At 38.1% G+C, this 24,893-nt stretch overlaps 1 protein-coding gene across 1 annotated transcript in view; it reads right to left on the reverse strand.

Moving 5' to 3' along the window:
* Positions 1 to 3,175, reverse strand: part of LOC134533143 (peroxidase-like) — a 108,917-nt gene extending 105,742 nt beyond the window's left edge. The window contains exon 1 of the mRNA XM_063370452.1: positions 3,100 to 3,175. The gene's annotated coding sequence lies outside the window, so the exon portion shown is untranslated. The remainder of the gene's footprint in view (positions 1 to 3,099) is intronic.
* Between the last annotated feature and the right edge of the window lie 21,718 nt (positions 3,176 to 24,893).

Here is a 24,893-nt window from a genome sequence, read left to right on the forward strand (position 1 = left end):
AAACTTTTGAGTGTCAGTCACACGAATTGCCGATCTGACTAATATTTAGAGACCGGAAAAATTCGCGGGTTCATTTCGCGATAAGCTAGACTCCAAACTCGTACACCTTTATGCTGAGTCAGCGATTGGACCACCGTTTATCTGAAGGACTCTAAGCCAATGAAAAACCTTCAACAAAAAACTAATCAAATCACAAGCATCCCAGTTGACGCGTGTCACGAGTCAGTATCCAATGAGCAGGTGCAATTTGTCCCAGTACATAGAGTATCATGGAGTCTATCCTAGAGGTCATTGAAACCGCGAATTTTTCCGGTCTCTACTAATATTCAAGTCTCCATATTCAGCGTAGTATAGCCACAGTACATTACAGTAAATCTCAACACTTCCGAGTCCTTGCTAGGTGTTTTCTTTAGGTCAATGAGGCGTTAAATTCTAAAATTATTTCCCCCAACATGTTGCCAGTTGTAATAGTCTATGCCTAAGTTAAATTTCGTGGATTTATTGGCAAGAATGACGGTCATAATTTGATTAAATTATGTTCATATTAGCTGGAACATACTATAGCTATGCTACAAGGCACAGTGCAATATCAGAGGTAAAATTCATAAAAACTAAATTTATGTCCAAAAATATTTTGAGCGCGCTATCTTCTCGGGGTCCCTAAATTACCTTCACTGTTCTGTTCAACAGGGAAAAAAACACGTAAAGCAGGGTTACGTAAGGTAAGGAAATTTGCGTCATACGGTTTTACACTATTTCCTCAATTATTTTGCTTCTTTGTTTTTCCTTTGTTTATTAAATCCATAATGCAATTATTTATAATACTGTTCAAATAAACCAGCATATATTCCTTGATTTAACAAAAATTAAAATCCATTCTATATTTCAATCATAGCAAAAATACAGAGCATGATATCGTTTGGCATACAGTTTTGAATTAAAAATAATTTAGGCTTTGTCGTAAAAATCTTTATTTTTTTATGCCATTCATAAACCAATTTATATGTTTTGTGTTTCCAAACTACTAGAAATCATAATTTTCCAAGGTTTTTGGGTTAACCAAATTTTTATTGATTTAATTAAGATACTCTTAAAATAAAATGTTTTAGGGCAAAGGCTTTATACATACACTCAATTCAAAAAGGTTTACCGCAATATTACATTTACTTAGTTCATTCTTTGGTTGATATATAAACTGGTATTTTTTTTAACAAAATGTTGAAGGTTTCATCAAAACAATAAAATAAATCCATAATAAATTTATATTAAAAATTTTATAAACATAGTTCTCACACGCCATTTTTTTTTTCGTTTTCCCGTCATTATTTTTATTTAAGGTCTATTTCTATATTATCCACTCCATATTAGCCCATGCATTCGTTGTTTTGCAATAAATATTTTCTACAGAAATTCACTTGGTGCAATATCATGAGAGTAAAAACTCGCTCAAGTCTTTGTATTATCATTACTTGCGGGAATATTTTCAACCATGATATTGCACTAAGTGAATATCTGTAAAAAATATTTGTAAAAAAAAACAAAAAGAAATGTAAGTTTTGGTATCGAGTTAAAAATTTAAAAATTATTTTCGGATAGAAACAAATGGGAAGATGGCGAGTGAGGCGGAGACTGGAAGTCACGACTGGTTCTGGCATCGAAGCCGCTACCCACGACAACGACCTCAGCGGACCTGAGACGAGCGACGCTGAGCAAGTGTAACAGTTCAGCTCAGCAACAGGTTTGCGAGGTAGCGGTCACCGCAATCCAGTTCCAGCAAGCGGCGAGGGCGAACGGCCGATGCGCTTCGAGCCAGGCAGCGACCAAAGTAACGCGAGCCTTGTTTGCCGACGTAGCCGTTAAAAAAAAAAGTCTGTCGTGGCGGAAGCAGCTGACCCGTGCCGACAAATGGAATAAATTTGAAATCAAATAGCGGCGGGAAATGGTTCAAACCCCTCCCCCGCCCTTCTTTTTTCAATGAAACTCTGCGTTTGCTCTTGAATTTAAAAAAAAAAAATTGTTTGTTTGTGCGAGTTTCGATGCAATAATTTTATTTCATAAATAGTGCATTTAAATATAATTCTGTTTCAAATTACTGCTTTACATATAAATTTAAATTTCATCAAAAACGCGTGTCTTTTTTTTAAGTGCCATGTGTAAACAACGCACATGTCGTTCTGTACATCGTTTAGCCAGCGCTGGCCCCGGAAACTACAATAGTGCGACTGGCCACCACGCGATGGAGCGACGCGAACAAAAGAACTTGCCCCGGCGATCACGTCTGGCACATCAGAGACTACAGCACGGAAAAAATTCGCGAGCACGACAGTTTTCCTGGTTTGAAAATTTTTAAATTTCAATTTCTTTAATTATCCTCAGAATTTTTTTTTTTTAGAAAACTTTATTGTAATTTCTGTTCTGCTAACTAAACTGATGTGCGAAATCTTTGAATAGATTTTTTTAATAACTTTTTTAATTTGAATTAAACATATTTCTGCCAAATATAATATGGCTGCCGTAGGTACTGACAAGTAACAATTCACTTATTTTTGTTTTGTCACGTGGTTAAAAAAAATCGCATGTTCACGATGACACCAGGATTGGCTGTGGCCTCGAGTCGTTGTAGTCGCAACCCGTCTCGATATCGAGTCCACGGCACGCCGAACATTCCGAGCCACGGTTCGTGAACGTTCCGCGTGTCGCGGGATCTGTCGCGAGGCAGCTCCGTCCCGGCCAGCTCACCACTTCACTGTGCCTCGCTACAGTACTAGCCCCGGGTGACTCGAGGTGTGCCAGTTTCCCCTGGGCAAGTCGTGACGCATGCCGGGCCAGTCAATTCGACAGCACGTTTTGGGTGAGAGATTAGCCATGCAATCTAAGAAGGATGTAGCCAAGCCGGCGATTCCTGCTGCTTTTAGTAGCATATGATAACCTTTTTTTTATCACAATTTTCACCTTCTAGTGTGTCGTAGCATTCGTAATTCATTTTTTTTTATCAAATTTTGCTAATTCAATAATCGATGTTCACAAGAAGACTTTTTCCCCAAAGATAAAAAAACAAAGCAAATTGGCGGCAGAGTCGCTGTCCGGAGTGGGACCTACCTCTGGCGCGGGCGCGGGGGACTCCGTGCGACGCCCTCCTCGAAGACTTGTGGTCCCGCGGCGTCCCGGCCGCCCGCTTTATAGCCGCGGGGGGAAAGCAGGCCTCCGGGAGCGGTGTGCTCCCCCCCACTCCCCCCCCCCCCACAACTGGAGACAAGGTCGCTCCCGGGCGCGACGTCCGGAACCCCGCCGCTCTCGACCACGTCGGTGAATGGATCACGACCAGGGGCGTAGCCAGGGGAGGGGGGGGGGGGTTAGGGGTTCAACCCCCCCCCCCCCGCCTTAGCACCAAATCTTTAATTAATTTTTTATTCATCACTCAAACAAATTTCATATTAAAATTAATAAAAAAATTTACCATTACAATATTTTAATTTAAGTACCGAAAACTGCTAAAATAGCACTATTTTACACCTTAAAATCCAAATTTTCCCGGGGGAGGACCCCCGGACCCCCCGCTTTAATACGGGGGGGGGGGGGAAATTCTTCTTAACACCCCCCATACACAAATCCTGGCCACGCCACTGATCACGACTCCGCGTGTCTTCGGCGTCGAGAGCCACCAAAAAAATTCACGAACAGCTTTGACATATTTTACCAAACAATACTATAAATTGTTATAGTGTTTTTACTTGAGCACAAGAGAAAAAAAAATATGTAGGTGTAAAATTACACTGACATCAGTCGAGACTTGCTGTCACATGCATTTTGTGTAAAAATCAATCGAGGGACGACGAGAACGATGGTCGATTCCGGAGTGATGCGCAAACATCCAACCCGCGGTGACGAGGTGTTCCCGTGACGCAATTACACACACTCGTGATACGAAACTCGGATACGAAATTCAAACCTGGAATAATTATTAAAACAATGATAAATACACGCTAATTGTGTTTTGCAGCCGCATTTCTGGACGCGAAACACACGTGGTTTCCGCACCCACCGCTGGAATTGGCCGCCGAAGCAGCTACGTCGACCATCGAATAATTCGATTTGCAGAGCGAAAGGTTGAACTATATAATAAAACGGCTCCGATAAAAGAGAATCAAAACCCTTGAAAAAAAAAAAATACTGAACCCCGGCTTTGGACCTGATTTACGACAAGGAATTTCATTAAAATACTGTCCTTCTTGTTAAAATTGTTTAATTTCAATCAACAGTTGATACTATAACGTTTCCCTTTGTCTTTGTGAACTTAGGTTCTCGCCATACGCCACAGATGGCAGCATCATGGTTACACATTTATTTTCCATTCAGGAAATTACTCCTATTATGGCGTATACAAAGGTAAGATGTTTACCTGGACTTAAAAAAGGACGAATAATAACTAAACATAAATGTTGGTTAGGTTAGCTACTATAATATTACGTATTACAATATTAAAAACAAAAATTCTATCATATTAACATTTTTACAGTGAATTTACTTATTATTAATGTAACCGATACAACCTAACCAAACTTGGTAACTTAGTTACTATTTGCATTATTTCCTAGAGGCTACTTCTCTGCAGAATTACCCAATGAAGCATTGACGGAAAGAAAGGTGGGAGTTCCTATGAAGGAAAAAAAAATATAAATCTACCTGCTTACGGCAACGTCCGACATGTTTCCAATTTAATGAGAAAAGAATTTGTATTGGAACCTGCGAGTGCTCTAGCTGCCCGCTCAACCCTCGAGGTTCCGTGTAGGGAAATTTTGAACTCAGCCTCGCCATGTCTTGTCTCGGTATGTAGAACCAAAATCCAAAAAATTGCGTCGACACATCGACATGCAACTATGTCGACAAGTCGCACAGCCCTTCCGGTACTCCCAGCTAATCTGACCATTCTTCTCGCGGTCGAATACTAGCAGAGGCTTCCCTGTAGTAAAGTTGGAAGTGCTTCGGCTAATTGGTGCGAAGGGTTCTGGGTTTGAGACCCAAGCGAGGCAAGGGTTTAAATTTGTAATGTCTGAATTTGGTTCTAAATATGTCGCAAGACACGCAAATTTTTGATGTGCAACATCTTATCTTTCGGTATACGGCATTTGGTAGGAGTGATCTGGTGAATGAAACGGAAGTCGCATTGAACGGAAATGTGTAAGCACGGTGCTGCCATCTGTGGCGGATGGCGCAGACCAAAGTTCACAAAGACAAAGGGAAAACCTTATAGTACTAACCGTTTGGTGAATTTTAACAAGATGGACACGACTTGTAGATATCTAAAAACACTGTTGACAGAACAACAATGGTAGAAGGGTACGCATACCACGAGATGTGTCATATTATTTGAAACGAGTAACATGAAAAAAAACAGGTGTTAGTGACACTTCTGTCTTTATATTTGAAGATCGACTTTTATAGTGTTTTGGTTGACGGTAAGGAAACTGCCGTTTACGCGTGTGATAGCTGTCTCCAAAGCAGTTCGCCCGTTTTTACTGTTGCCGTTGAGCAAATAACTTTCAAATACTTACGTGAGCGTGTGAAGGGGGCAGTTTCTCGACGAGATGAGTGCCTGCTACCCGGGACAGCAGTTGGAGAACAGAAAGTGGGAGGTGTCGTCCTCTTCCGAGAGGTGCAGTCAACCGCGCGATTGCTTCTTGTACGTCAGGATGTCTTAACAAAAAACTGTACTTCTTGAAGCCACGTTTATGAAAATTATTGGTTTGGCCGACGTTTCAGCGTACTTATTTTTTCTGCAGCCATCTTCCTGGGCGTCCTTGAATCGGCCACACACCACCATTCACAGATGTGGCCTCACCCAAATGCTGAGTGACTCTGGGCGCGAAGATGTACGAACTAAAAAGGCCAAAAAATAAAATACCTGACCCGATTACTGCAAAATATAATAAACCGTCATTGTTTTCAACCTACTGACTTACATCTACGTATGGCGTAACAGCCAATGATAGCATAGTTGGTTGACTTTCTGGCGGGAGTTGGAATATTGTTATATTTATCTATCATATGATGGCAATAAATTGTTCAGGTAAATATTGCTTTAAATATAAATAATTGCGATTATCTATATAAGTCACTGGCGTTAGTTATAATAACAAATTACTACAAATGTTTATTAAGCTCCTAAAAATATTTTTCAGTTATTCAATCATACATACATTTATTAATTCATGGGAGGCCGTTCCTTGTGTTAGCTTCTTGGGACAACAACGTATATGTAGAAGTGTATTTATAGCGTGGGTTGAGAGTAGTGTAGGATAGCCGTTCCGAAAACTGGCTTCTGGCTGTGGATTATGATTGTCGGTCCGCCATCTTGGATTGTGACGTCACAAATTCCTAAAAGAGGCTTAAAAGTCCTAAGAGCTAGCCGCTCTAAGCTACTGACGTCATCTAGGAGCATGACGTCACCGTTGCAATTTATGTGGAGGAAGGATCTGTCGTTTTTTTTATTTTTTTTCTCTTACCGGTTTCGAACCAAGAACGGGAATAGATCTAATCAATCAGAATATTAATTGCACATTTATTTAATGAATTATGGAACTTTTACGAATCTATAGCATTAAAATTACGGATTTACAAGATGGCGGACATGACGTCATACTAACTGACGATATATATGCTATGAACAAAGTGGTGGGGGTCAGTCTGCCAGCAGCCACTGTGAGGGAAGGATCGGTCGCCATTTTTGTTTTTGTACCCTCACCGGGTTCGAACCGAGGACGCCGAACTCCATGTCGTAAAAGTATGTTTTTTTTTTTAATTTAATAAAAATTTTATTTAATACATTTTTTAATAATTTTAATTTTTTTTCATTAAAATCAGATAATAAATAAAGATTTTCAAGATGGCAGCCGTAACAGAAATTTCTACAGTGACGTCATACTCCTAGATGACGTCAGCTGCTTAGAGCGGCTAGCTCTTAGGACTTTTAAGCCTCGTTTAGGAATTTGTGTTCTTTCTAAGGCAAAAGACTTTTGAGGTTTTTCAAAATCATAATTTTTGAATTAACAAATGTTTTGAGATTTCTTGGCGTTTTTTTTTTTTTCAAAAAAAAATGGAAATTTTGGTGAATTTTAAGGAATTTTGAGTAAATTTTGGAAAATTTTGACTAGTTTTGAAGGCCAAAGGTCAAGGTCAAGGTCAATGGTCAAGGTCACGGGCATCCGAGATGGCCGCCGTGACGTCACAATCCAAGATGGCGGACAGACAATCACAATCCACAGCCAGAAGCCAGTTTCCTGACCTGCTATCCTACACTACTGTTGAGCTCTGATAAATCTGTGAGCAATACACGTGGCCTTCTATCACTTCTTAGTCTCGGCCAGTATTTCCTATGGTTTAATAATGCTCATAAAACAATCAGAGGACGTGGAAAACTCAACGGCGTGTGCATTACAGTCAAGATACTGCCAGTACTTGCAAGTGCCAGTATGATCCTGAAAGACTGGGAAGATCCTGGCTAGTACCGACCAGTACTGGCACACACCATCAACCGTCAGCAAGTACCGTGCATTCGTTACAACAAAAAAGAAAATGAATACATGTTTGTTTCCCGTAATGGTAATTCATTATGTGCAGAACTTCAGTTAGTAAGCGACTCGTCGAGAACTTCATTTATCATCCGCGGCATAGCTCAAATTTATGATCACCGGGTCTGTTTCAAAATCGCTATATAATTTTGGAGGTCATTGTCACCTTAAAGGGCCCGCCTAGTCTGAGGTAGGTATATTAGATTTAGTGAGGCGGGATGATAAGTGCGGCGCTATATGGAGCTTCTACCATGGTATCGCTTTTAAGCGCAAGGTTGTGGACTTAACGCACTGTCTTCTCTCCGCGCATAGGGCAACTATGGGATTTAAGCGGTAACCATTTATGACGGAGAAAGGAATGTAAATGTGTAATGTACGTCCCTTAAGTGATTTGAACAATCTCTACCGGTTTTTCGTGCTTAAAAATTAGTCAGAAAATTTTGGTGTTAGCTATTTCCACTCTCATAAAATATTAAGTTTCAAAACTTATTACGGAAACAGAACTACCCATTCACTCTCAGCGAACTCTTAAATTCTTTTCGTAAAAAGATCACACTTGTACATCTTGAGCAGTTTTCAAAGCACGTGGGTTTTTTTCTGAGCTCTGCACGCCGTGTGTGTGCCCGGGTAGGCGGGGGCCTTAAAGCTGGGTGCACAATTGAAAAAATAACAGTTACAGTAACAGTAGGTCGTGTGCACAAGATTTGATCGCCATGTCTTCCAACCTACTGATCCACAATAGCAAACTTTTTTTGTTTTTAATTGTTCGTTTCATCAAAACTTGTTTCAGCCAAGCCGTAATAATTTACTTTACACAATATTCAAATATTAAAAATAAAAAAAAAGAATGAATTCGATAGTATACGTGGTAGAGAAAGTTTTATTTATTTTGTTATTTAAAACCCCAGTTTTTTCTAATCCCTTGCAATAATGGTTTGTATTATCAAAAATAGTTTCAAACAAAAGTTTTGGATAAAAATTATAAGATTTACAAACAATGTGAACGGATTTGATGGTATGCTTTCTGAGGGAGTTATTATGTTCTTTTTTATATTTTAACCTCTATTTATCCACACTTTGTAGCAATGGTTGCTTGTATCAAAAATTGTTTCAGACAAAAGTTTCAGATGATAATTTAAATTTTCACAATAAATCAGAACTAATTTTGTAGTATAAATGGTACGGAATTTATTATTTTTTTTAATTCTACCCCTGTTTTGTAAACCCCTGCAACAAATGGTTGTCTTATCAAAAAACTTTTCAGGCGAAAGTTTTAGATAAAAATTCTAAAATTACAAACGATCTAAACGGATTCGATGGTGTGCTTTATTGTAGTTATGAATTTATTTGTATTTTAATCCCTTTTTATCCACCCTTTGCGGCAATGGTTGGTTGTATAAAAAAATTGCGTAAGAAATGTTATAGATAATTTTTATAATATTTAAAAATAATTTGAACCTATATGATAGTGTGCTTACTAGGGGAGTTATGATATATTTTTTTAATTCTACCCCTTTATGTGTCATCCCCTTGCTGCAATGGTTTGTTTTATTAAAAATTGTTTCAGACAAATGTTTTTTTTTTTGAAAAATTATACAATTTACAAACAAATTAATTGGATTCGAATGTGTGCCTACAAAGAGGGTTATGATTTATTTTGTTCTGAAGACCTTTTTTTTCAACCCTTTCAGTTATGATTTATCGTATCAAAACTTTATTTAGACAAAAGTTTTTGGTATTACTCCTAAGAATTATAATACGTTTAAACATGTGTGATATTTGTCATATTATGTGAGCTATAACTTTTCAAAAACCTTTCACATTTCTACCCCTTTGGTCGCATCTTGCCCATTATCGAACTCGACCGAGATTTTCCATTACTTTATATTATGTATTACCTTGGATGATATATATATACTTTTAAGTTACGATGATTTTGGGATCTATGAGCCATAAAATAAAAAACTATATAACATTTTTCCATAAGTCGCATCATGGTAACGACTACAATAGGTATTATTTCTTTGAAATCTACCTTATATATGAATAGTTTGACTTACTTCAAATGATACATCAATATCATAAAGTACCCTAACATTGAATAGATCAAATCACAATATTCAGCCTCCAATAATATTTCTTGAAATAGCCTTATTCGTAGACCAACAATTACTAATAATTAAACGTTTTAATTTTGTTTCAATTCTCAAAAAAATGTATTCTCATTGGCTCTTAGCCTAAGTCAACGACCGTTGATAATAAACATTAAATGTAAATACTCACCACTAAAATAACTATGTCGCTAGTCCAAAGTTAACATAGGTATCTGGTAAAGTTTTACATTTTATATAAATATTATTACTAATTTCATGGCACAATCAACAAGGCGTTGGAGGGATCCAAAGAATACAATCCAATAGCGGCTTCATTTGCATAGAGTCTTAACCAAATAGAAAAGTTTAAATGTCTCTCCTTCAGAATTGATTATTGCTATTAATTATAAAAAAAATCACTAGCAATCAATGTAATGTAATTTTTCGTGTGTATAATAATGGTAACTAAGAATTTATATAACCCAAATAAATTTATATTTTGAAGTATTATGTTCACAATTTGCTGGTCAGATGTCGTGGGATAATCGTTTGGTAGTTAATCTAAGTTACTTACTAACACTACCAACAAATATCGGATACAAACGCGGAATTGCATCGGCTGAAATTAACAGTAAGATGTCAATTGTGAACAGATGTCAGCACAGGTGGTGTGCGCAGTCGTTTGCTTTTTTTAATAATGAACCCAGCTTGAAGCCTCTGTGCATTAACGTGTGACGTAACACATCACCTTCACTTTTTACCACCCTCCCTTCTCCCTGCCGCGCACAGCTATAACTTCAGCGGAACTGTCCGCACATGAACCACACTGCGGTGGAGAAACTGGACAGTATGTCCATAAAAGAATATCGCAGTTTCATTGGTGTTTCAACAACAAGTCATACATCAAACTGAAGGTAATATAATCTAGTTTTTTTGACGTGACAACGTCTAATAAATCGATGAACGCCGGCTGCACGCACGAAAGTGTCCCGTAACGCACATTGGACCACTACGGATGTCCCACTACGGATGTGTCCTGTTATGCTCATCGTACGCATGCGTGGCATCTCTCTTCTACTCGATTGAAACAACCATCGATTTGACTTTTCAATCATATTTTCGTCGTTTGAATTATTAATATTATGTAATTTAACTATCGTCCACTGATTTTCAGCACAATCGGTACGGTTATTTAAAAGTAATGTTTAATATTCAAATTCCTTTTTTAACGAACAATGGTGTTTTACAGTTACACATAATAATTCAAATTACACCCGGGATCTTTTGCACAATGTTTTAAAAAAGATTGTAACACATTATCAATAAGTTTGGTGTATTTTGGATGCGTATTTGTTATAAAATCGTGTTATAAAAACGGGCGGACTATATACGTTTTTAAAACTTCCACAACACAAAACAATTTTTTTATAAATACCTATATATATAACATCTGAAACAATTGTTTCCAATATGGCCTCGTGGCCGTGCGGTTAGCATCGTTGACTACCATTCCAAAAGGTTGACTGATCGAATTCCGGCGCTGCGATACCTTCATTATTGTACTTGTAAAAATAAATACGGCGAGCGCGACACTACAAAAGTAATAAATATATTTGAATTAATGAATGCAAATAAAAGTAAATTTATCAATTAAATTGTATATTTCATTTCACTTCTTCTTTGTATCCATTCAAAATAGTGATAATTCAATAAAAATGATTCAATTGTATTCATAAAAGTATGCAGAGGTAGATTTTATCATACAAAAGATAGAAAAATTTTAAAAAAAATTTCTTCCTCAAAGAATATAATATTTTTAATGCCTAAATGGTTTGGTTGCAAAAACCTATTACAGCTCAGTCTCAGGCCGAATATATTTCATTTTCTCCTGGATCAATCATTACATCAATGTTTTGTTATGACGTCACGTTAAACTATCGTCCGTAAACCGACTTTACAGACAACCAATTTTTTCCTTACAAATGTCCAATATGTGCACCTTTAGTCACACGGCACACATCCAACTTCGGTTTGGCACGTCCGGACTAATGGAAGCAATAGCCTCTTCAATTCCGTGTCTCAAATCTGGAAAATCATTAGGTAGAGGTGGAACTTAGAAAACTATATTTTAAAAATGCCACAAAGCGAAAAAGAAACTTGCATGCAGTGATGTCAGATAAACGTGGAGGCAAGCGAAAAAGAGCTCTGTCGTTTCGGCCTTTACGTTCAATCCAACGGTCAGGGACTTCGACGTTCAACCACTCTCGTACAAAAGGTATAAAGTTAATTGCACAAATCAATAATTCTTTTCCACACGAATAACTAAATTGTGGATACTTGAAATTAAATCAAAGAAATTTGGTAGCGTCAATGTTAGCCGTTAAGAAAACTGAGTATACGAACACGAGCAGTTTTACGAGAACTCCGTAGCATCACTGCTGCGTCATTTCTACCTCTCCCCTGCCGTCTCCCCTTGTGGCCGTTTAAGCTACGTACCTATCCCTCCTACCTCCTTGCTGTCATCCCATTCGACCACTCGTGCATGTTTGGAGTGGCGTCGCCGCTGACGCACTCTCCTCCTCTACCGGTTCCCCCACCACGTACCTAACTATTCCCCTCGGGCGTTCGGAATTTTCGAAACGCTCAAAAATTGTAGCCTTTTCAACAAAGAAGTGTCACTTCAATAGATAGTTTGCTAAATCTTTTAAATATTTTTAAGCTCAGTTATATTTTTTCTGAATGTATATTGAATTAGGCTTAACTAATTAAAACCAATCTTTCTCGAACAGATTGACTGAAACCAGCTTGTCAACGTTGGTGGCCGTCGTGAGCGTAGAGCCGCGTGTTCACGGCTAAGCCTCGCGTCCCTGACGCGACGTCTGCCTCTCCGTTGCGGCGGCCGGGTCGCTCGGAGCTCCAGCGTGCGCGAGGCGCGTGACTGCAGCTGTCAGGAGCGTGACTGCAGCTGTCATACGCGTGACTGCAGCTGTCAGGCGCGTGACTGCAGCTGTCAGGAGCGTGACTGCAGCTGCCAGGAGTGTGACTGCAGCTGCCAGGCGCGTGACTGCAGCTGTCAGACGCGTGACTGCAGCTGTTAGGCGCGTGACTCCATCTGTCAGGCGCGTGACTGCAGCTGTCAGGAGCGTGACTGCAGCTGCCAGGCGCGTGACTGCAGCTGTCAGGCGCGTGACTGCAGCTGTCAGGTGCGTGACTGACGCTGTCAGGCGCGTGACTCCATCTGTCAGGCGCGTGACTGCAGCTGTCAGGAGCGTGACTGCAGCTGCCAGGCGCGTGACTGCAGCTGTCAGTCGCGGGAGACCGTGACGCGAGTCTGCAGTGGTTCGCCTTCGCCTTCCGGCGGGAGAAGACGAAGGGACAGTTCTGAACACGATCGCGGTCCCTTGACGCTGGCTACAAAATCTGGTAACGGAACGCGGGATATTCAATATGTTCTTCGTGCGTTTTGACCACTGAGCCCCCCCCCCCCCCTTTTACGTTAAGCAGGAGAGTCGTAGACCCGTGCTTGACATATTTGAGTCTGCAGTTTTTCAGACCATCAGAATCTCACACAGCAAGTTGGTAATTGCATTTTTATGTCTAATATTTTCTCTTAAGGCTATTTATTTACATTTTAACACGAAACCTGTCTTTCAATTGTTATTCTGTCAAAAATATTTTCAACAAATATCTACGGAGCGTAATAGAATGTCGCGCAACTGAAAATAGTTACGAATGCTTGCGAGACTTTTTACACATATATTAATTACACTTTAGTGAATATATTTTGATAATATTTGTGACAAAACAGCAAATGCAAAGGATGTATATTTTTAAAATAACAGATGTTTAATTTAATAATAACGATAAAATGAATAATATCAACATAGCACGTGAGAATGAGAATTTATATTCAATTTTGACGTTTCCATGACACAACACGAATGTTATGTCGTGAATTTATAGTGATTGTATGCCGAGCAGTTATTATTCTCCGTGGAATCAACGGAGCATCAATGTTGAATTTTTTTTAAGAACAACTAAAACTCTGCCTTACTAAACGCCAATTTTGAAATACCAGTGTTCGAACAGGTTATTAAATAAACTATATTTGTAAATTCAAGATGGCGACCATCCTTACCTCGTAAAACAACGCCTTGCACTCGGATCCAGGGATAGCACCAGTGGACTGCGAAGTGAGAAATGAACCAGTGTGACTCAGATTCGATTCTCTCTCTCGCGGAAAGTCTTAAAAAGTGATGGAGGGGGGGACGTGTATTTCAGGAAGAAACTTTAATTCCTGACTTATCGCGTCCGCGCTCACGTAAGCAAAGACACGAACATGATCAATGATCGGGACACTCTTGTTTCGCTTATCACTTCCACGTGGCCGAGAACATCGTAGTACGTGCCGGCCACAGTAAAGACGGCAATAAAAAGCGCCCTACTTTTCTTTCTGACGTACAACCTTCCGTTATGTCTTGAGACACACACAGTTGGTGCCGCTCAAATCTTAAGTCGATAATTCTAGGTCCGTTTCCGCTACATCAACGAGTGTACGAGAAACCACGCCAAGATGAACGCAAATGGAAGTCATTCGTTACCTTCAACTAGTGTCATCATCTTAAATACGCACATGAGTCAGGCAAGATACCCTGGTCTGCAAGAATCAATTAAATTACATTAAGTTTCCTTTTTTGGCCGCAGCAGTACTTTCGTACTTTTGTTTAGGAACAGTTGATGAGGTAATATATTGATGTATGTTCCAAAAGTATTGATTTGTTATCTGCTCCAAAATAAATTGTATAAAACTGTTTATTTATGATTTGGGTATAATTTTCAGAAAATACTATAATTTTAATTTTTAATAATGGCACAATTATTATTTAGTCATGATATAACTTACACTTAAAGGAAAATAAATCATTAATTTAATAATATTAATTTCAAAAATATTTACAACAACCACATATATTATTATAAACATATTTTCTATCAATACAGTATTTTACTTGTTTTGATGCCAAAATTTTAATTTAATAATTTTTCCATCATATTTCCTTTATAAGACATAATTTTCGTTGACCTCAAATGACAAGCTCTTGCACTTCACATAACAGATACGAGTACATTTTAAAATTAAATGAATTTCGCCAAAAAACAAAGTCGAAAAATGATATATTTTAATGAAGAATCAATATCTATATTTCCAAGTGAGTTTAAGAATAGTAAATACTAGAGTAATTTTTAGTTTTCGTTTGACTTATCTAGTATTACTTGTCAGAATAGACCACAGGCAGTATTGTATCACCAAAAAATACGCATAGGTAAAAAAATTAAATTACGAAATGATAACATTTAAGTTGTATTATTGACAATATTGTTTTTAAATGCAATTATATATATATATATATACGTAACACATATGGTTAAATGAAGATTTAACGCTTCAAATAATGAATTTTCCAAATTTTTTGTTCAAATGATTTTACTCAACACCAATACATAGACACCTTTGAAAAAGTATTTTTTACCTAATATTTTTTTTAGTAAAAATCTATATACTGTAAAAGTACTATGTAAATGGGCATACTGAAACTGGCTTCTGGCTATGGAGCAGTGAGCCGGTCCGCCATCTTCGATTGTGACGTCACGGCAGCCATCTTGGACTCAAAACTCCTCAAAATTCCTCAAAAATGACTCAAAATGACTCAAAAATTCCCGTTTTGTGGAAAAATTTCTCGTTTTCTTCCACAAAAATTCGAAAAGTAGGATTTCGAAAAAAATCAAAGTACTTATGTCTTAGAAAGAACACAAATTCCTAAAAGAGGCTTAAGCATCCTTGACTACAGCCCCCGATAAGCCTCATCTATGATTATGACGTCACCGTTGCAATTTCCGTTACGGCCGCCATCTTGAAAATCTTTATTTATTATCCGATTTTAATGAAAAATATCTTAAAATTTATAAAAAAATGATTTAATAAAATTTTTATAAAAATATATAAAAGACTTACAATAAAATGTCCTCGGTTCTAACCCAAAGAGTGCAAAAAAAAATGGCGACAGGCTCCTTCCTCCATGGTGGCTGCTGGCAGACTGACCCCCACCACTTATGTTAAAGTATATATATCGTCACCTAGTATGACGTCATGTCCGCCATCTTGACAATCCGTATTTTTTATGTTAGAAACACGGTAAAATTTTTAAAAATCATTAAAAAAATATTAATTGAATCAAATAATAAAAATGTAATAAAATATTATTTAAAAACCACTGTTGCACTTTCCGTTATGGTCGACATCTTGGATTATATAAATGTTGCATGTTTCGTTACACCCGTCATCTTATTTGAGTACGATGTCATCGTTACACTTTACATTACGACCGCCATATTAGATCCTATTAATGTTGCATGTTTTGTTACGGCCGCCATCTTGAAAACCAGTAATTTCAATGCTAGAAATTCCTAAAAAATTCCAAAATATATTTTAAAAATTGTGTACTTCATATGTTTAGTTATTTAAACGATTTCGGTCCTCGGTTCGATTCCCGGCGAAAGTAAACCAGGAATTTATTAATATATTTAAAAAAAATCTCATTAAAAAGTAATGAAAATGTCTTGCACCACACTTGACATTTTGAATTGTCACCACTGTATCAATTTCCGTTAAGGACGCCATCTTGAAAATCTTTATTTATTACCCGATTGTAACGAAAAAAGTTCATATTTCATCAAAAAATTCACTCATTAAAGTAATGATTGATTATATCGATTCCTGTTCTTGGTTCGGTCCCTGGTTTTATGTAAAAAGAAATAATTTCAATAAATCATGACCATAGTCCTAAAATAAACTTAAAATCATATACTATCATCATCCTATAAACGATTACGACCACTATCTTAGATATTTGTATTTATTAACTTATAAATTAAGGGAAAATTCCTAAATTCACCGAAAAAAATCACACATTGTTGAGCAAAGATAGAGTTCTAGTCCAAGCCAGAATTTTTTGTGATTTTTGTAATTTTTTTTTTTTTTTTGTAATTTATGATATCAAAGAAAACGTGTGGCGGATTTCTTCGTGTGCTCCCGATTGTTCTTGTCAATCTTATGATGGTTTTCTCCGTGTGCTCCCAATTATTCTTGTCAATATTTTGATGGTTTTTTCGTGTGTTTGCTATTATTCCTGTGGTTTCTCCAAGTGCTTCTGGTTATTTCTGAGTAACCAATCTCTCCATGAAAGAGTTTTACTCTTAATGAGTCATGACATTTTTATTCAAGGTTACATTTAATTAGTGAGTTTCTGCTACTAAATCAACACTTGCAATATTTTTATCAGGTGGAATTAATATACATATATATCATTACTCAGGAAAATAATAAAAAGCTCTGAGAAATCTGAGAAACACTAACTGGAAGAACAAACTTCCTTCTCATTGGAGTCTAGCGAAGACATCCTTCTTTTGCGATCGTTAATGAGCATCCCGCATCCCGCATAAAAGAAATAAATATTATTCACCTGCAAGCAACACGTGGCGTCATCTGTTGTTGAAAAGCAGAATTACTTACAACAAGTACCTTTGCATGAGATAACTTAACTCTCGCTGACGAAATATTTAAAAAATTCTATTTGAGTAATGGTTTTAATTTAAAACTCTTAGTTTGCATCTGCCATTAGTCGCAGAAGCTAACATGTACCCTGGTCCGATGTCTGTAGCTGTATCAAAACGACATAACTATTGTAAGTGTACACAGGCACTTACAGAAATGTGGATGTACTTACTTAAAATAAGTAGGTATAGGAGTACACTTACAACAAATGTGTGGAGTTGAGGTGTATTGTAATAAACAAATACACGAAACACTGATCATTAAACCCTTCAACACTTGTTGCATTAAAATTATTATAAATAAGAGAAATGCAAATAAAAAACAAATATTTTATTGAAATTAGTTAGAATAAAATACAAGGCCGTTCCTGGCACGCATTTCCAAAAAAATAAAAATAATTATGGATAGCTAGCGGTGCCTGTACGATAGCCGGCAATAACAAAAGTTTCTGACGAAAAGAAGAAAAAAAATGGTTCGCTCGGCTTTTTAGGGAGATGAGTTAAAAAAACCGTCAGGACCACTGAGTGTCCGTTGCTAACTTCGCAGATGTTTATAGGGTATGCAAGCATCAGCAGTACAGGATGTATCCTACCGTACTGGAGATACGAATATCCTGCCTCTTGGAGTAATTCTCCGTCACCGAATCTTCAGAAATACGTGGCCGCGATGTCTTAACAACGTTTTAAGACGTAAATCACGTGCCCGCACTGAAATTATTTATCACTATTAACGTTTATCGGGAACCACCAGATAAACGCATCCACTAGCCGCAATGGCCACCACCCGATGTTACAATTTTTAAAGGCATACCGGCCGACCGGAAACTGGCCGTTAACGAACTTTTTAATTGTTAACGTCAAAGTCAAAACGTTGTAAATTTACCGTAAATATCCTCCGCAGGCCTGGAAAACGAAATAAACACACGCCCACGGCAAATTTACTGTTTGTTTTTCCAAATCTTGAAAAAAAAAATAACCGACAAATAGTTTTGCAAAGGCCTCGGCGGGCTGCATACGGCCAGAACACTGCGCCAGCAGCTCTGTACCGCACTGTACCGGTACACTATAGATACTGTAACAAGGTGTTTACCTTGAGAAAGAATGCTAAACGACATGATAGAAACGAGTGTTATTTGGGTCCTTGTCAAAAAACCATTTCATTGCAGTCAGTGTCAGAAATCCTTTGGTAGAAGATATTTCTTGAATAGACATTGGAAGACATGTACAACTAAGATGAATAAAAATAACGAAGACTGGGCTACAACATCGCGGAAGAGGAACGAAGGCTAAATATTAGTCGACAACAATGATAACGAAGAATGTAAAAAAGTTAATGCTAAAAATAGTGATCTAGATCATTATAATAATTTAAAATTTAAAACAAACTTAAAAGTTGCAACCTTATTAGAAATGAAAAGATATTTACACCAATATCTAGTCGTCTCCATGAAAATGTGATTGATGGAGAACAACCTGAAGCTGACAAGGCCGAAGACTGTAATGAATCATCTGAAGCCGACATGATTGAAGATTGTGGTGACACATCTGAGTCTGACATGATCGATGACTGTGCTGACACATCCAAGGCTGACATGATTGAGTACTGTGCTGAAGCACGTAAAGCATGCAAGATCGAAGACTGCGATGGCGGCCTGAGACCAAAACGATGGAAACGTCGTAATAAAATAAATTATCCTGTTCAAGCTTGTGATGCTGAATGATTGAAGACTGTGGTGACACATCTGATGCTTACATGATCGATGACTGTGCTGACACATCTAAGGCTGACATGATTGAGTACTGTGCTGAAGCACCTAAAGCATGCAAGAGCGAAGACTGTGATGGTGGCTTGAGACCAAAACGATGGAAACGACATAATAAAATAAATTATCCTGATCAAGCTTGTGATAATCACTGGCTCGATGACGAAAGTGACCTTGTGGTTGGCGTTAAAACGGAAGACACCAGAGATAATAATATTTATAATAAACATGCAAGGAATATTAACGTAGCAGAAGAGATTGATTATACCTCATGGCAAAATCCTAACATATTGGTTGACAGGCTACGACTTTTACATGGTACGCTTTGTACAGGAAACTATTCGAGCATCAAAGAAATATCATTCATACTCAAAGAACTGAGGGAAGCTGGCTACATACAATAGGCTTAAATTAGATGCATGTTTATAAACTTAAAGAAAAATTGATATTTTTTCAAGATGGATTCTATCATTTCTCGAAATCTTATTACTAAATAAAACTTATAACTTAAAGGTGTAAAAAACGTCACCACTGACAGCCAAAATGTATACTAATAAAGTCATGCAAGTAATCAATTCAAGTTCCATAAAAAAAAGCAATTGAAATCAGTTGGAGCTAAATGAAGATGGAGCTGATGGAGCACTTGGAACAATTGGAACTTTGGAGCTCTTTGAGCAATTGAAGCTTTGGAGCCAAAAGATTGTTGGAGTCATAGACTGATAGAGCCAATGACTATTAAACTTTGGAGCTTTGGAGCTTTGAAACATTTGTAGCTTTGGATCTGTTTAAGCTTTGGAGCTGTTGGAGCTGTTGGAGCTGTTGGAGCTTTGGGCGTATTTGGAGCTGTTGGAGCTGATGGAGCTTTGGAGCTTTCGGAGCATTTGGAGCTGATTCATAATTTGGAGCTTTATAGCTTTAGAAGCTTTGGAACATTTGAAACTGTTGGAGATTTGAAACTGTTGGAGCTTTGGAGCTGATGGAGATTTGGAGCTGTTGGAGCATTTGGAGCTGTTGGAGCATTTGGAGGTGTTGGAGCTTTTGAGCATTTGGAACGGTTGGAACTGTTGGAGCCTTGGAGCTGTTGGAGCGATTGAATCTGTTGGAGCTGATTCAGCATTTGGAGCTGTTGGAGCATTTGGAGCCGATTGATCATTTGGAGCTAAAGCCATTTTTATTTTTCTTGAGGATATCAGGTAGAACATAATCAATCAGTTTACTGATGAAGTAACAACGTACGGACCTTTAAATTATAACTTGTAGCTGGACTGTTTATATGGTAAATCGTATCCGTTCGAGGACCTAGAGAAGAAGTCCTCTCAAGACTTCGTCTGTTACAATTTACAGTTCTGACGATGTGAAGCAATCTGTTAAACACGGTATCCAGAAACTCTGTCAAGAAGAGGAGGGCTATGTCAGCAAAGGTTCTGGTTGGTCTCTGTCTAGTATAAACCGATTGGAGCTAAGAATTAGTCATTTCACGCCTATGCAGGGCTAAATGTTTATAAGATTGTTGGCTTTCGCAAGTGATCCTGTAGTAGAATAGAAATTATGTAATAAATATTATGTTTGTAAAAGAACTTGTGGTGTTTCATTTCTCAAACCTTACACTTTACTGGTAATTAAAATAAATTTATTTTTAGCTTCGTCCATAGATCGAACCAAGTATCGATTCAATATGTAAAGTAATGTGTGATTTTTTCGGTGAATTCAGGAATTTTTCCTGAATTTGTAAGTCAATAAATACAAATATCTAAGATAGTGGTCGCAATGGTTTATAGGATGATGATGATGGTAGTATATGATTTTAAGTCTCTTTTAGGACTATGGTCATGATTTATTGAAATTATTTTTTTACATAAAATTAAATTTTTTGCATCGACCAGGGATCGAACCAAGAACAGGAATCGATTTAATCAATCATTACTTTAATGAGTGAATTTTTTTTATGAATTTTGAACTTATTTCGTTAAAATCGGGTAAGAAATAAAGATTTTCAAGATGGCGGCCGTAACGGAAATTGATACAGTGGTGACAATTCAAAATGTCGAGTGTGGTGTAAGACGTTTTTATTACTTTTTATTGAGAATTTTTTTAATATATTAATAAATTCCTGGTTTACTCTCGCCGGGAATCGAACCGAGGACCGAAATCGTTTAAATAACTAAACATTTGAAGTACGCAATTTTTAAAATATATTTTGGATTTTTTTCGGAATTTCTAGCATTGAAATTACGGGTTTTCAAGATGACGGGCGTAACTTAACATGCAACATTTATATAATCCAAGATGTCGTCCATAACGGTAAGTGCAACAGTAGTTTTTAAATAATATTTTATTAAATTTTTATTATTATATTCAATATATTAATTTTTTAATGATTTTTAAAAATTTTCCCGTTTTTCTAACATAAAAAATACGGATTTTTCAAGATGGTGGACATGACGTCATACTAAGTGACGATATATATACTTTAACATAAGTGGTGGGGGTCAGTCTGCCAGCAGCCACCATGGAGGAAGGAGCCTGTCGCAATTTTTTTGCAGTCGTCGGGTTCGAACCGAGGACTTTTTATTGTGTCTTTTATATTTATTTATTAAAATTGTATTAATTAAAATTTTTATAAATTTAAAAAATATTTTTCATTATAATCGGATAGTAAATAAAGATTTTCAAAATGGCGGCCGTAACGGAAATTGCAACGGTGACGTCTAAATCCTAGATGAGGCTTATCAGAGGCTGTAGACAAGGATGTTTAAGCCTCTTTTAGGAATTTGTGTTCTTTCTAAGGCAAAAGTACTTTGAAATTTTTTGAAATTCTAATTTTTTTTGTGGAAGAAAACGAGACATTTTTCCACAAAACAGAAATTTTTGAGTCCAATATGGCTGCCGTGACGTCACAATCCAAGATGGCGGACAGGCTCACGGCTCCACAGCCAGAAGCCAGTTTCAGTATGCGTATTTACATACTACTTGTAAACACGTATTTCATACCAAATTGACATGTGTGTTTCATGTATTTAATAAAATTTATATAGGGTTTTATGACATTATTAACGAAATCATTAAAAAAAACTTAATAATAAAGTATTAAAACAAGAAAAAAAAAAGAAAAATCATTACTTAAATTTCTATGTCCAACTTTGGACTTCTAAAAGTCTGCTATTACAAGAGATTTTAATGTGACAGTTAATTTTACTTCAAAAATGAATTCTAAAGCAAAATTACTCATCAAAATTTATGTAGGTAATGGTTATGCTTGGTCTCTCCTTCACCAAAACCTGGCTACTGTATTGATTAGACGATGAGGGATGATGACACTATAATGGATCAATAAAGCAATGAAAGTGTTGGGAAGAAACAGGAGTACTCGGAAAACACTCACTCCATGGCAACATTTTTCCTCTTTCAAAGAAAATCTTCATATCTTACCGCGATATGAATCGTACCCTGACTGCGATTCGCTTGGACGCAACGTTTTAAGGTTATTTTCTCGGACAACTTCCCAATCAACGCACTTCGTCGCTGCTACCTCTCACTGTTTTACCCCGTCATTCGTCTTGAATGACCACGATGTCAAAAGATGTTAACCATAAAATCATTCATTCATTCGCGTATGTTCACAAAAATCATTGCGACCCCAATCGTGTTACTCTTCCGTTGACGATACATATACACATTCGATCCACGGGATACTAGTTTCAAATCCCAGACAAGAAATAACTTTGACTGCCTTAACTTGTTATGTCTAATGTACTTTAAAGCCGGTATTCCAAGAAACTAAAATAAGTGTTGAGGTATTGAGTATGCTACACCCGTACCCTAACCGTATTCCTAGTGTACTATAGGACACGGCTAGTTCCTTTTTTTCTTTTTCTTTTAGGAACGATTTTGGTGTCGTTATACGTTGCCGAGTTGTATTCCAAATTCCGTGCATGAGCTCACTTTTTCGTTGATTTCGTCATTAACTCGTATATAGTTAGAGATACGGAAATTTCGCGCATTCGTTTAGTCGCAAGTTATCATGTAAACCTTCACACTCTCGCACTTTTTTCACGATTGGACCGCAGTTATTTGGACACGCCCCTCTATGACCGTGGGCCAACGATGCCCAGCCAGGAGAGAAGTAAGCGAATCAGACACATTGCCAATTGACAAATTGTCCTCGCTAAGAAATCAACTAATTGGAAAGCAAATGTGGGTTGCGCACAACTATGACTTTGAATACTACCCTGAGTCCAGACGAATCCACGAAATTCCCGGGTCTCTATATATAGTCATTACTGTTTATAAACAGCCTGAGGCATTGAGTTATTTTTTTATTGTTTTATGTCATCAAGGACCCTACTCCCCCATGAAAGAAGTTTAATCTATATAAATCAACCCCTTCCTTTTTTTCTCCATTCCGTTTGAGCTTGATGCACTCTTGGGCGTAAGAGGGTGTCACGGGCGAAGACGCACTTCACTCCAAGGGTTCGACTGCACTACATGATGACCTCGTGAACCAACCTGGTCTCTACAATCAAGTATAAAGGGCCTGCCACCTGACGCGTCGAAGCGGATGGTGCAGATGCAGATGAGTGGCATTTTGATTGGCTCGCGTGAACTGTGACAGTCGCACGGAGCCGATCTGTCCGACCGGAACTGGCGAACTTACAGACAAGTCAGACAGCACCATCTGCATCGGACGCGAAGAACAATATTCGCCGATGAGAAGCATGACGAGTACAAAGAAACTGTAAAACCGTACGAAAATAATTATTTCTTTACCTATTTTTTTTTCCGGCGAAATACCTGGAAATGTAAATAATGACAAGTGTGTAGGCATGGAGAAAAAAAACAGGTTTGACCCATATATATTAAATTCGTAGTTAATATGTCAATGAGAGTATCGAAATTACGTTAATACACGTTACAATTGACCTCTTATTATTGTGCAAGGATCTGAAGTAGAGCCAAGATAAATACGTGTAATGATCTACCGTGCTGCTCTCTGTGAATCACCGCGCTAAGCAGATGCACCGGACAAAGAAGGAACGCGGCACGCTGCTACAGAAGGGGGAACCCTACGATACACTCGTCCTTCTGGACATACCCGAATACTCACGTTGGCAAGCCTTCTTTTCACAGACGAGAGAGCCAAACCCGAAGTTCCCCGAAGTTCATTCCCGCTTTTTTTTTCCGTACCACAACAGGTTTATTTATTTGGGGGAAACCGTTTACATGATTTCACAGTATCTTTGATGTAGCAATTCCTAACCAAATCAACCGTCCACAATGTTTTAAAGTATTTATAATGTGGCTAACCTAACCTGATTGACCATTAGTTATCATGAGTTGTATATTTATTTACAATGAACAAAAAAAAACCGAAGATGCACGATCGGGTGTTTGTCTCTCTCGTCTGTTGAAAGAAGGCTTGCCAGCGTGAGTATTCGAGTATGTCCAGAAGCAGTAGCGGATCCAGAGGGGGGGGGGGGGCTAAGGGGCTCAAGCCCCCTCCAAACGCATCTGGGTCCACTATTGTTTTAGTGTTTGACTTGTTAAAGCCTAGCCTCAGCTTGGTCAAGCCCCTCCCAAACCAAAATCCTGGATCCGCCACTGTTCCAGAAGGACGAGTGAATCGTAGGCTTCCCCCACGGAAGACGCGCCAGACGCGGTGGTGTCGCGCGTCGCGGTCGGTCAGCCCGGACAGACGCGACTGCGCGAATCAGGGCGTGGACGCCCGGGCGTCGGGACGTCGCGCGGCGCCGGAACGCGTTGCCTGCGTCCTGCGGGCTTTTGCGCCACTGCGTCACGCTCTCGGCCGCGTCCCTCCCGTTTCCCAAGCTCCCCCGCCAGCGGCTCTGCGCGACGTCACG

Source organism: Bacillus rossius, chromosome 6 (genome assembly GCF_032445375.1).
Source record: "Bacillus rossius redtenbacheri isolate Brsri chromosome 6, Brsri_v3, whole genome shotgun sequence".
Taxonomy (NCBI): Eukaryota; Metazoa; Arthropoda; class Insecta; order Phasmatodea; family Bacillidae; genus Bacillus; species Bacillus rossius.